Raw genomic sequence first — 14,924 nt, forward strand, 5'->3', positions numbered from 1 at the left:
GCTGGAGGCTCTCAGTTAACTGCACTCTTGAAATCTGGGCAGCATACCTCCATGGCTACAGCTTTTTGTCAGACAGATCCACTTCTCCCGTGCATGTTCATGATTCCTGGGGGCCTTTTAAAGGAGAAACTTAGGGATACAAATTAGAACCCTCATAGCTACAGTTTGTCTTGGGGCTGCAACTGGTAATCATCTCCCCTCTCTACTATACATTCTAAATTCCCTCAGTTATTACGATGGTAGGTCTTGGTTTGCCTGGTGGTATGAACCTACCTTCTTTCCTGGAAAGTCTTGAGCCTTTGGTAATCATACCCTTCTCAGGCCAGGGTTGCTGCACGTGTTAATTTAGTTACAGTTGTGTGAGGGAGTACCAACTGTATAGGCAGAATAATCATCCCAAAGATGTCCACATCCTAATCCCTGGGATCTGTGAATATGCTATTGTAAAATGGCAAAAAGAACTTTAGACGTGGTCAAGGTTAAGGGTTTTGAGATGGAGAATAGCCTGGATTATCTGGGTGGGCCCAATATAATCATGAATCTTTAAAAGCAGAGAACCTTTCCCAGCTGTGATGAGAAGCTATAGTGTGAGAAGGTTTCAATGACCTGTTTGTTCTGGATGTGTGCAAAGACTGGGGAGAGGTCTCTAGTTGTTAAGGATGACCCCTCTACCAAAACTGACAGCCAGCAAGGAACTGTCTTAGAAAACCTGCCTGCTTCACTCCTTTATGCTTCATGTGTGACTCCTGGTTTAGGCCCTCATCCTTTCTCTTGAGAAAGGCAGTCGTCTCCTAGTTGGTCTCTCAGCCTCAAGTCTTATACTCTTTCAATCCATACTGCAGCCAGAATGATCTTAAAAACTTTATCCTGTTTCTTCTTTTTTTTTTTTTTTGAGATGGAGTCTTGCTCTGTCGCCCAGGCTGGAGTGCAGTGGCCGGATCTCAGCTCACTGCAAGCTCCGCCTCCCGGGTTCACGCCATTCTCCTGCCTCAGCCTCCCGAGTAGCTGGGACTACAGGCGCCCGCCAACTCGCCCGGCTAGTTTTTTGTATTTTTTAGTAGAGACGGGGTTTCACCGTGTTAGCCAGGATGGTCTCGATCTTCTGACCTCGTGATCCACCCGTCTCGGCCTCCCAAAGTGCTGGGATTACAGGCTTGAGCCACCGCGCCCGGCCTATCCTGTCTCTTCACTGCTTATGGCAACCCCCTAGCCTTCAGTTACACCTCATTGTTGTCAGGAAAAAAAACAACCAGCTGCTTTAACATGGCATTTAAGACTTCATAATCTGATCTTATTTATCTATAGACAGTCATCTTGAAATGTTCTTTCTCTTACAGGCTATTCTCCAGCCATTCTTGGATTTATTTGAAAAGGAAACATTGAAATGTAGCCAAGTACATGGGGTTTGAATTCAGAAGGACCTGGATTGAATCCTGGTTTTGCCACTTTGAGAACTTTGTGACTTTAAGATAATCACTATCTCTCTGAACTTCAGTTTTCTCGACTGTGTAAATAGGGTGACACTGACCTAGAAGTGTTGTGAGATAAAGTGGAAAACACAGAATTAGAAGCTCTCAGAAACATGTAAACCCTCAGAAAATGGTAACTTATTATTTTAAAAGTGTAAGTTCTCTTCAGCTCAGGCATCACTTCATCCAAGTTTTTCAATGATTAGTTAATGCTGACATTGAATAAATACAAGCAAAATAGCAAATCCAGCCATGTCTATAGGTTCATTCATTTGTAAGGGAAAAGTACAAATCTGTATTCAAGATAGTAACTCAGTCTTCATGTTTACAGTTAAATATTTAATCTGACTTACAAGTAGCAGTGCTTGTACTGCTTGTATTATTTTGCCTTGCTCCCCTCTCAGCGAAGTTGTAAGATTCATCCTGTTTGTCTACATCAAGATGTTTTCATTTATTTTCATTACTATATATAGAAATTTCCTACTTTTTTTTTTTTTTTAATTGAGACAGAGTCTCGCTGTGTCGCCAGGCTGGAGTGCAATGGTGCAATCTTGGCTCACTGCAACGTCCGCCTCCTGGGTTCAAGTGATTCCCCTGCCTCAGCCTCCCGAGTAGCTGGGATTTACTACACTATTATTATTCTACTATGGATAGAATTTTACTACATGACTCCATCACTATTCACTGTAATGTTGAGAGATAATTGTTTCCAGTTTTGGATATTTCAAAAATTAGTCATTAATATTTTTGTATATTAAGGGCCGGGCACAGTGGCTTACACCTATAATCCCAGTGCTTTGAGAAGCTGAGGTGGGAAGATTGCTTGAGTCTAGGAGTTCCAGATTAGCTCAGGCAACATAGTGAGACCCTGTCTCTATAAAAATAAGAAATAAGCTGGACATGGTGGTGTGTGCCTGTAGTCCCAGCTACTTAGGAGATGAGGGGATCTCTTGAGCCCAGGAGTTTGAGGTTACAATGAGCTGTGATCTTACACTCCAGCTTGGGTGATAGCAACACCCTGTCTCTTTAAAAAAAAAAAAACCGAACATGTATATAGCTGTTGCACATGTACCTACATATCTCTGTGGTATGCCCAGCAGTGTAATTTGGGTCACAGAGTAGACGTATTTATGGCTTTACTAGATAATGTAAAGCTAGTTCTCCATAGTGGTTTAACCAATTTATTTTATTTTTTGAGGTGGGGAATCTTGCTTCTAGGCTGACCTGGAACTCCTGGGCGCAAGTGATCCTTCTGCCTCAACCTCCCAAGAAGCTGGGAATACAGCTTCTTGTGTGCCTTGATGCCCAGTTGGAGTTTGTTTTTGTGTATAAGGGAGGTAGCGATCCAATTCTTTTTTTTCCATGTGACTGTCATGTGGGTTTTCTCTGCTCCCATGCCGTGCCAGTTTTGTCAAATGGTCTGATTTGGGGCTCTGTTGGGTTCCATTGGTCTGTTTTTGTATCTCTGTTAACATTACACTGTTAGAATTACTTTTGTTTTATAATAAGTAATGATTTCTGTCTGGTATAGCAGATTATCCTACGTGGTTCTTTTAGAGGAATGTTGCGCTGGTTTTTACACTGTTTGCTGGGGCTAGAACTCTGCAAATCACATTTCTCCTTTGCCAGCTGGCTGGCCTGTAGGGACTACTAAAGGCAGGTTCTAGGGCTAGAAGAGACATTTTCCTTTTTCTTTTTTTTCTCTTCAAGATGGGTCCCACTTTGTTGCCCAGGCTGGAGTGCAGTGGTGTCATCTCGGCATCACTACAACCTCTGCCTCCCAGGTTCAAGCTACTGTCCTGCCTCAGCCTCCCGAGTAGCTGGGATTACGGTGTCTGCCATCACACCCAGCTAATTTTTGTCATTTTAGTAGAGAATGGGTTTCACCATGTTGGCTAGGCTGGTCTTGAATTCCTGGCCTCAAGTGATCCACCCGCCTTGACCTCCCAAAGTGCTGGGATTACAGGCGTGAGCCACTGCACCTGGCCTGGGACACTTTTCTTCTCTTTGCTTTCTGTCTCTGTCAACATTCTCTCAGTAACAACTCCTCATTCTGACAATATCACTTGGTTCCAGTTTGCAGTTTTTTTCTGCACTCCCATAACCACCCTCATTGTGCCTCTTCAGATGTACAGTACTGGCCAACCAGCATTCCCTTCTCAGGTCAGAGTCCCACATGTGTGGGGTCTCCTTCCAGCTCCTCTTCTGAGATCCTGAGGTACCTTTAGCAGCGGAGCAGCAACCGTTTCTCAAAATTTGAGTCTCAGGTCTGCAGGGCCCTTTCTTTCAAACTTTTCCTTTTGTTTCCCCTGCCCTAGGGTGGTAGCTGCTTCCTTTAGTTAATCTGTGATACTGCAGTGTTCCTTTTGTAATTTTTCAGATCTCTAATACAGTATAGCAATTCTTTATATTAAATAAACATTTTATATAGCTGTGTTTCAACACATTAGCGATTAAAGAAGAAAAATAATCTCAATAGATGCAGGGTTTTAAAAATAATATTTAATAACCATATGTGATTTTTTTTTTAACTTAGAGAAGCTAGGAGTAGAAAAGGTTTGTTAGCTTGATAGTATTTACAAAAAATACTCCAGCAAGTTTTTTTGACATTCTCTTCGAAATTAGGATTAAGAGAAGTTTGCCCACTATTACATTTCTATTTAGTATTGTTCTGGAGGTCCAAGCCAGAATCTTCTGTCTCCCTCTGAGATTCCGATTAAATCTGTGCTAAAAATCTTCTCACTCTATACCTCTTGCATTGAAAGTTTTCATCAAAAAGATAAAAAATTGCCTTCTTGGATGGTTTCTTCTGACATCAACTCATGGCCATCCATTTTCTTCCTGTATGTATAATTTTGAAGCAAATCTCAGATGTATCATTTAATCTGTAAATATTTTGTTATGTATCTTTAAAAGATACACAAATATCATACTTTTAAAAATTAGCAATAGTTCTTTAATATCAAGTATTGAGTCAGTTTTCCAATTTCTAGTTGTCATATTTTTGTGTGTATATATGTAAGTATGTATGTAGGTTGATGATTTAAGTTATAATTCAAATGAAGTTCACACAGTATGGTGACTTGATGATAATGTCTTATAAGTTTCTTTTAATCTATAGGTTACTCTCTTTCTCCTAATTTTGTTTTGGAGAAAATGGGTGGTTGTTCCTGTGTAGTTTTCATAGTCTGGATTTAGCAGATTGCATCTCCGTACTGTAGTTTAACATGTTATTCTGTTGGTGTTTCCTGCAAGTTGGCAGTTGGGTCGAGAGGTGTGGTCTTCATAGGTGGTGGTGTCTTCTATCAGGAGGCATGTAATGTCTGGTTGTCTCTTTTTTTGCTGGTAGCAACCTTTTGATGCTCATTGCTGAGATCTATTGATTAATTAGGTGTTGTAAAATGGTGATATTGTGAATTTCTTTCTTTTTCATCTATTATTTGGAAAACTGAAGAAGTTTCTCTTTATCTATTATTTGGACACCCAGTGGTATAGTTTGCATAGGAAAAGCAGGATAAATACTTGTCTTACTCTGTTCAGGCTGCTGTAACAAAATGATATAAACTAGGTGGTTTACAAACAGCAGAAGTTTATTTCTCACAGTTCTTAAGACTGGGAAATCCAAGATCAAGGCGTTAGCAGATTTGGTGTCTGGCAAGGGGGTCTACTTTCTTAAGGCAGCATCTTCTTCTTTTTTTTTTTTGTGACAGTGTCTTGCACCGTTGCCCAGGCTGGAGTGTAGTGGTACGATCTCTGCTCACTGCAACCTCCGCCTCCTGGGTTCAACGATTCTCCTGCCTCAGCGTCCCAAGTAGCTGGGATTACAGGCACCCGCCACCATGTCTGGCTAATTTTTAGTAGAGACGGGGTTTCACTGTGTTGACCAGGCCAGTCTTGAACTCCTGACCTCATGATCCACCTGCCTCAGCCTTCCACAGTGCTGGGATTATAGGCTTGAGCCACCGAGCCTCGCCAGCAGCATCTTCTTACTCTGTCCTCACATGGTGGAAGAGGCTAGTTAGCTAGCTCTCTGGGGTCTCTATAATGGCAACTAATCCCATTCATGAGGGCAAAGCCTTCATGACTAATCACCTCAAACGCCCCACCTCTTAGTACTGTCGCCTTGTGGGTTAGGATTTCAACATAAGAATTTTGGGTGCTTGCTTTGGCAGCACATGTACTGAAATTGGAATGATAAAGAGAAGATTAGCAAACAAATTAATTTTTAAAAAGATTAAGGAATTTCTGGGGTCACAAACATTCAAACCATAATAATACTTAACTCTTTTTCTTTATTTACTATTTTTCAAAATAATGAATTGGGTCATTAGCAACCTTCAAAAGTAATCAGAGTTTTTTTTTTTTTTTTTTTTTTTTTTTTTTGAGACGGAGTCTCGCTCTGCCGCCCAGGCTGGAGTGCAGTGGCCGGATCTCAGCTCACTGCAAGCTCTGCCTCCCGGGTTCACGCCATTCTCCTGCCTCAGCCTCCCGAGTAGTTGGGACTACAGGCGCCTGCCACCGCACCCGGCTAGTCAGAGTTTTAAAAATTATAATGAAAGGCCAGGCGCGATGACTCACGCCTGTAATCCCAGCACTTTGGGAGGTTGAGGTGGGCAGATTACCTGAGGTTAGGAGTTCGAGACCAGCCTGGCCAGTATGGTGAAACCCCATCTCTACTAAAAATACAAAAATTAGCTGGGCATGGTGGTGTATGCCTGTAATCCTAGCTACTTGGGAGTCTGAAGCAGGAGAATCGCTTGAACCTGGGAAGCGGAGGTTGCAGTGAACTGAGATCATGCCATTACACTCCAACCTGGGTGTCGCAGCAAGACTTAGCTGCAGCAAGACTTAGTCTCAAAAAAAAAAAAAAATTATAATGAGGAACTTAGGGATTTAAGCATATTTGATTTTTAGTCTCTTACAGTTAAAAAATCCTGGCTGGGCATGGTGGCTCATGCCTATAATCCTAGCACTTCGGGAGGCTGAGGCGGGTGGATCACCTGAGGTCAGGAGTTTGAGACGCCTGGCCAACGTGGTGAAACCCCGTCTCTACTAAAAATACGAAAATTAGCTGGATGTGCTGGCACGCGCCTGTAGTCCCAGTTACTTGGGAAGCTGAGGCAGGAGAATTGCTTGAACCCAGGAGGCGGAAGTTACAGTGAGCCGAGATTACACCATTGCACTCCAGCCTGGGTGACAAGAGCGAAACTCCATCTCAAAACAAAAAACCAAAAAACCAAAAAACTTACGGGTACCTACGTTGTCCTATTTTTTGCCCAAGGAGATGTTCTTCAGTTGGCTTCTGAGTCCTTTTGATGTGGCCTCAGTAGGCTTTGCTATTTATATGTCAATATGTTTTAGGCTTGTTCATTTCCTACTCCAAAGCCAGAATCACCCATTTCTACAAGGAGTTGTGGTTTCCTTTTTTTATTTGAGATGGAGTCTCGCTTTCTTCCCCAGGCTGGAGTGCGGTGGTGTGCTCTTGGCTCACTGCAAGCTCTGCCTCCTGGGTTCATGCCATTCTCCTGCCTCAGCCTCCCAAGTTGCTGCGACTACAGGCGCCCGCCACCCCACCTGGCAAATTTTTTGTATTTTTAGTAGAGACTGAGTTTCACTGTGTTAGCCAGGATAGTCTCAATCTCCTGACCTTGTGATCCACCTGCCTCAGCCTCCCAAAGGGCTGGGATTACAGGCGTGAGCCACCATGCCCAGCCAAGAGCTCTGGTTTCTTTTTAATAGGAAATGATGGTTTACAATCTCAGTGCTAGGGATGTCCATTGCAGATATAATCGTCATTGTTTCTACACTTTTTCAGTGAACAGAGATAGATATAATGCCTCATAATTTCATAATGACACTTCACATTCAGAAGTAGGGACCTTAACATAACCTCTTCTGTCTTATATCTTTACATCATTTTTTTCATGCTGACCATCTCCATTCTCAAGAACAGTAGGATGATGGAATTAAAATATAACCTCAGTACTCATTTGTTTTAAAGAATAACTTCTATCCCTTGTGTTTATAGTCTGTTCTCTCCCTTACCTTGTAGGTAACCATTTATATAAATTTTATGATTTATTCTTCTATTTACAAAAATATAAGCCTATAGATTTTCATTATCTCAAACATTTTACCTAGTAACAGTTTGTACTCCTTTGTTTTAGAATGCTCATCCCCTTACCTTTCACTTGTTGATAGGTCATCTCTATGATATTCTTTTGATTTGTTGATGACAGGCATGGAGGGAATTCCCACATGCGAACTTGTGGAGCAAAATGTCTTAGGATGCCCAGGTGACAAGAAACAGGTAGGGAAGTGACTTTGGCAAGAGGCTCTGAATGAGGTATAAGGTTGCAGTGTCAGGCTTCTTCCCTTATTACCCTTGAATGTCATGGTAATAGCAAAAGGGTGGAAATGATGTAATGGGAATGTTGTTTTATGCAACCAGTGTCTTAAAAAATGGATCCTTTGGGGCCAGGTGTGGTGGCTCACACTTGTAATCCCAGCACTTTGGAATGCCAAGGCAGGCAGATCACTTGAGGTCAAGAGTTTGAGACCAGCCTGGCTAACATAGTGAAACCTTGTCTCTACTAATAATACAAAAATTAGCTGGGTGTGGTGGTGTGCACCTGTAATCCCAGCTACTTGGGAGGCTTAGGCATGATAATTGCTTAAACCTGGGAGTCAGAGGTTGCAGTGAGCCAAGCTCATGCCACTGCAATCCAGCCTGGGTGACAGAGCCAGACTCCATCTCAAAAAAAAAAAAAAAAAAAAAAAAAAAAAAAAAAAAGGGCGGCAGTAGGGGGCACTTTGGACCGTGTCCTATTTTTCATGGTGTCCAGCAGCTATTATACACCAATATACTATCCTGAGATTTTGTGAGCCAGAATTGTCTGACTTTTAGCTGCATTACTCCAGGAAACCAAAAGGTTATGCTAGGGCTATCAAAAATACACAAACTGGCTGTGGATTTTTGGGTGTGGAGGCTCACACCTATAATCACAGCACTGTGGGAGGCCAGAGTATCACTTGAGGCCAGGAGTTCAGGACCAGGTTGGGCATCATAGAGAGACCCCCATCTCTTAAAACAAAAAAAAGAAAAAAAAATTAACCTGGTATGGTGGTGTGCACCTGTAGTGCTAGCTACTCAAGAGGCCGAGGTGGGAGGATTGCCTGAGCCCAGAAGTTTTGAGGTTGCAGTGAGCCATGCATGATCATGCCACTATACTCCAGCCTGGGCCACAGAGCGAGGCCCTGCCTCTTAAAAAAGAAAAAAACACACAAACCAAAACAAAATGTTAATATCAATAAATGTTTCAGTCAAATCTTGGCCTAGGGCTGTTTTATATTTTTAAAGTAACTTTGCATGTGTTTTGTACAAGTCTTAGTGTGGAGTAACTCATTTTGCTTTTCCACATGCTACCTAAAGCATATAGTCATGCACCACATAACATTGTGGTCACGGATGGACTACATATGTGATGGTGGTGCCATAAGATTATAATATGGTATTTTTACTGTACCTTTTCTATGTTTTGCTATGTTTACATACACAAATACTTACCATTGTGTTACAGTTGCCTATAGTATTCAGTAGAGTCACATGCTGTACAAATTTGTAAATTAGGAGCAATATGCTATACCATAGATTGTAGGTGGGTGGTAGGCTATACCATCTAGGTTTGTATAGGTGTACTCCATGATGTTTGCACAATGATGAAATTGCCTAATGATATATGTCTTAAGAAGGTATCCCTGTTAAGCGTATATCCTATTCATGACTTTTCTTTCTTTAGTCCACCACTTGCTTCTCACTTGCCTTGTATTTGAGCATTTATTGACATGTAGATGAACCTGATATGAATGAATGTATTAAGCTAGTAGTGTTCTAAGTATGCTAGGTATTATTGCCTATGGTGTGCCAGAACTGTGATGGCATTGGTCTTATCCTTAGTAAATAATGAATTCCTGGTAGCTATATATTGCCAATGCTCATAAATATTTGTTGAGTTAAATTTTTAGCACTATTAGCTTGTTGTCACTGTCTTTTCACCTGCAGAAAAAATGCTGGACACAAAGCTGAAGAATGGTGCAACCGTCAGTTTAACTATAGTCTGGGGAAAAGTCTGCCTTCAGACCAGGATCTGTCTGTCCCCTCTGGCCCAAGTCTGCGTAGGCCACCATGGCTGCAGTGAGTAGTTATGACCACAAGAGGGGACTAGGGAGACAGTGCCCATCTTGTCAATATTGAGGGGACCTCTAAGGTTGGGGAAATCTCTCCACACTGAGGGAGACAGTGGGGGGAAGATGAGAAGCAGGGGAAGTGAAGTGAGAGTAGAAAGGGGAGATGAGAGGGAAGGAAAGCAAAGAGGTGGAAAGGTGGAGGAGAAACAACCTGTGATGGATGAGGCACGGTAAAAGGGCAGGGGTTACTCCTCACCCAGCTCAGTTGGGCCCCAATAACCTGCTGAAGAAGGAAAAGTGACAAAAAGAAGACTGGAGAATAATCACATACCTTTCCAAGAACCTATTTTCTATCTTGCCCTGCTCCCAGTCCCTAGTCATTTATCAGTGACACATCGTCTATTGTTAGGGGTGTCTGTAGCCTTTAGATCTGCTCAAAAAAGCATCATGAAGTACAGAAACTCAGGTTCCCTCTAGATGACACAGACTGTGAAGCAGCCTTCTGCTCCAGGTTCTCCTGGCTAACATGTCTGGCTCTTGTTCTCCAGACTAATTCTGTTCAGCAGAATTTCAGTGGTGGGGTTTTGAGCTGCTGGAAGCAGCATCCCAAGGTCCCTGACACCAATCAAATTTTACCAATGCATTTCTCTAACCATTTCTTTCCAAGTCTACAACCATCCTAATCTATGACATTGAATTTTCTCATCTGAAAGGCTACAGTAGCACTCCGTTATATCCTTATAGCCACACCTACCCCTCTTATCTGTTTTTTACACTGCTGCCAGAGTGATCTTTGGAAAATGCAAGTCTTATATTACTCCTTTGCTTAAAAACCCTTCAGTAACTCCCCCTTGAACTTAGGGTGAAGATCAAACTCCTTGCTATGGGCTATGATGGCCACGCAATCTTTCTGCAGCCTACCTCTCCAGCCTCATCTCTCATGACTTGTTTATGTACCACAAATGTGGAAAGCTTTGCTTTAGAGCTTTTGCACATACCTTCTTCCCTCTGCCTGTTTCCTCCAACTTATCTTTGACACTTATTCCTGGTTAACTTCTACTTATCCTACAGGTTTCATCTTAAAATTCATTTTCTCAGGGAAGCGTCCTCTGACCCCTGACATGGATGTGCTCTCTGTCCTTTGTCTTCATAGTACCCTCACGTTTGTAATATGTGAGTATTTGTAAAATTATTTGTTTAATGTTTGTTTCCCCTTTTAGACTCTAGAACTGTAATAAGGGACTTACTGTTTTACTCCCTGCTGTATCCCTTCTCCTATGTAGTACCTGGTATATATATTTGCATTGAATAATTAGTGGAAAAACCTACTAAAAGTGGTACCATGATCAGCCCGGGTGAGCCACTTAGCAGCAGGAACCTGTATGGGAGAGAGTGTTCTCACTCCTGGAGGGACTCAGGTAAAAGTTGGGATGGGCTTACCATGAAATGTAAAGCAGTGGAGGAAGTGGGAGGACCGACTGCTATGAGAATGCCTTCCTTCCTGTGTCTCACCCTTTGTCACAGCTATTTAGGACTCCTTTCTGGTTGTTCGACTCCTTATTTTGCCCTCATTCAAAAACTGTAGGGTATTTTTCTTCCTGTTGAGTTATTGTTTCTAGAATTCACTGGACATATAAACTTCATATCCTTTGGGATTGGTTCTAGACTATAGATTGCCAGAACTGAAAGAGTCACTACTGCTATTACTGGTATGTGTAAGTATCAGCTTACATTTAGTGCTTGCCTGTGCCAGGCATTATTATATAATAATCTCCATTTTACAGATGAGGCAGTCAAGTCGTAAGAGACTAATGAATTTTCCCAAGGAATTTTATATATAATCTGGTCCAACCCTCTTATGTAAAAGTGAGGAAATTGAGGCCTAGAAATATTAACGACTTACCAGTAACACCAAGTGTATTAGTTTCCCAAGGCTTCCATAACAAACAGCAAACTGGATGGCTTAAAACAACAGAAATTTGTCTCAGTTCTGGAGACTAGATGGCTGAAAGTATTGGCAGGGCCATGTTTTCTGAAAACTGTAGGAAAGAAAAAATCCTTCTTTGCCTATTCCTAGCTTCTGGTGGTTTGTGGGCTGTTTTTGATATTCCTTGGCTTGAAGCTTCATAACTTCAATTTCTGTCTTCATTGTCACAAGGAGTTATCTTTGTTTGTCTGTCTTCACATGGCCATCTTTTTTTTTTTTTTTTTTTTTTTTTTTTTTTTTTTTTTTTTTTTTTTTTTTTTTTGAGACGGAGTCTCGCTCTGTCGCCCAGGCTGGAGTGCAGTGGCCGGATCTCAGCTCACTGCAAGCTCTGCCTCCCGGGTTCATGCCATTCTCCTGCCTCAGCCTCCCGAGTAGCTGGGACTACAGGCGTCCGCCACATCGCCCGGCTAGTTTTTTGTATTTTTTTTTAGTAGAGACGGGGTTTCACCGTGTTAGCCAGGATGGTCTCGATCTCCTGACCTCGTGATCCACCCGTCTCGGCCTCCCAAAGTGCTGGGATTACAGGCTTGAGCCACCACGCCCGGCCTCACGTGGCCATCTTATAAGGACACTAGTTATATTGGATTAGGGGCCCACCCTACTTCAGTATGACTACATCTTAACTAATTAAAAATGGCAAAAACCATAATTACTTTTGCGCCAACCTAATACATCTGTAATGACACTATTTCCAGAAGGTCGTATTCTTGAGATACTGGGGGTTAGGACTTCAACATATCATTCTTTGGGGGACACAATTCAACTCATAGCACTAAGTAAGTAATGGAAGAGCTGGCATAAGAATCCAAATAGATTTGTCAATGAGATAATTTTTACATTGTGCCCCATATGAGTTCATATTCTTGTAATGTATTTATTCCTCATTCATTGGATATAACTCAAAGTTTTAGTCAAACCTCTTTTTAGCCATAGAGCAATTTTGAGATTTATATTTTATTGTCTTATTTGTGGTTGACTGTTATCAATTTTATTTTTTAACAGCTTTATTGAGTCATAATTGTCAAACAGTAAATTGCACCTATTTAAAGTGTACAACTTGATAAATTTTGGCACATATATACACTTATGAAACCATCGCCACAATAAAGATAGTAAAGATATCCATCACTCCAAAACTTTCCTTGAGTTCCTCTCTCCCATTCCTATTCCTCATCCCAAAGTAATCACTACTCTGCTTTTTGTCACTGTAGATTAGTTTACATCTTCTGAGTTTTATATAAATGGAATTATATCATATGTATTTTTTTTTTGGTCTTGTCTCAGTCTAGTGTGCTGCTATATAACAAAATACCTTTAGGGTAATTTATTTATTTATTTATTTGAGATGGAGTCTCACTCTGTCACCCAGGCTGGAGTGCAATGTCATGATCTCGGCTCACTGCTACCTCCGCCTGCCAGGTTCAAGCAATTCTCCTGCCTCAGTCTCCTGAGTAGCTGGGACCACAGGCATGCGCCACCATGCCCAGCTAATTTTTTGTATTTTTAATAGAGACAAGGTTTCACCATGCTGGCCAGGCTGGTCTCGAACTCCTGATCTCATGATATGCCCACCTCAGACTCCCAAAGTGCTGGGATTACAGGCGTGAGCCACCGTGCCCAGCCAGATAGGGTAATTTATAAATAAAAGAAATTATTTGTCACAGTTCTGGAGACTGGGAAGTCCAAGATCAAGATGATGGCAGGTTCAATGTCTGTTGAGGGCTGCTCTCTGCTTCCAAGTTGGTGCCTTTTTGTTGCATCCGCACACAGCAGAAGGTGGAAGGGCAAGAGGGGACTAATGCTGTGTCCTCACATGGAAGAGAAGGAAGGCCCAGACAGCTCTCTCAAGCCTCTTTTATAAAGGCACTAAGTGCTTTATGAGGGTGGAGCCCTCAAGACTTAATCACTTCCCCAAAGGCCCTCCTCTTAGTAATATCACATTAGATATTAGGTTCCAACATGTAAATTTTTTTTTTTTTTTTTTGAGACGGAGTCTCGCTCTGTCGCCCAGGCTGGAGTGCAGTGGCGCAATCTCGGCTCACTGCAAGCTCCGCCTCCCGGGTTCACGCCATTCTCCTGCCTCAGCCTCCCGAGTAGCTGGGACTACAGGCGCCCGCCCCTGCGCCCGGCTAATTTTTTCTATTTTTGGTAGAGACGGGGTTTCACCATGGTCTCGATCTCCTGACCTTGTGATCCGCCCACCTCGGCCTCCCAAAGTGCTGGGATTACAGGCGTGAGCCACCACGCCCGGCCCCAACATGTGAATTTTGGAGGGACACATGTATGGTCAGCCTTTTTAAATTTTTAACAATTCTAATGGGTGTGGTTATATTCCATTGTAGTTTTAATTAGCTCTTCCCTAATGATTAATGAATTGTGCAGCTTTTCATCAGATACTTATTTGCCATCCATGTATCTTTCGTGAATTTTCTATTCAAAGCTCACCTACTCTTGGCCATAGTCATCAGCAAAGGAATCAAGGATTTTCTTTTTTTCCCCTTTAACTGTGAGGTCTGTGTTGCTGGAACAAAAATTTCTGAAAATGAGAACAACAAGCCTAATCTTTCCTAATCTCCTTCCCTCTTCTTTTTCTTTTTCTTTTCCTTTTGAGACAGAGTCTCACTCTGTTGCCCAGGCTGGAGAGCAGTGGTGCGATATCGGCTCACTGCAAACTCCGCCTCCTGGGTTCACGCCATTCTCCTGCCTCAGCCTCCCGAGTAGCTGGGACTATAGGCACTCATCACCACGCCCGGCTAATTTTTTTGTATTTTTGGTACAGATGGGATTTCACTTTGTTAGCCAGGATGGTCTCAATCTCCTGACCTCGTGATCTGCCTGCTTCTGCTTCCCAAAGTTCTGGGATTACAGGCGTGAGCTACCGTGCCTGGCATCTCCTTCCTCATAAAGAAAGTTTATTGGTTTTCAATAAAATAATACAGTGGAAGATCAAAGCATTACTTTTGTATGGAATGGCAGTATTTCCTGTCCAGAGAACTGCTGCTTCTACTGGTGGCCACTGTGCCCTGGGGTGGTCTCTACTGTGGGGCAAAATGATTGCTTGCTTTTCTTCTAGTGTAGCCCCCTTCCCTCTGCTGCTTGCTCCTTTGGATGCAGCATTAAAAAACGGTAGGTCAAGTTTTTAGGACGTGTGTGAATTTAGCAGCTCTGAGGCAAACTGCTTCAAAGTCCAATTTACATCCAGATTTGGGGATGATCAAAAAAGTCCACTGTTTACTACTGCTTTTTGTTTTGTTTTTTTAAATGGGCAGAAAAGTTCATGT

This window comes from Macaca nemestrina, chromosome 10, assembly GCF_043159975.1.
Source record: "Macaca nemestrina isolate mMacNem1 chromosome 10, mMacNem.hap1, whole genome shotgun sequence".
Lineage (NCBI taxonomy): Eukaryota > Metazoa > Chordata > Mammalia > Primates > Cercopithecidae > Macaca > Macaca nemestrina.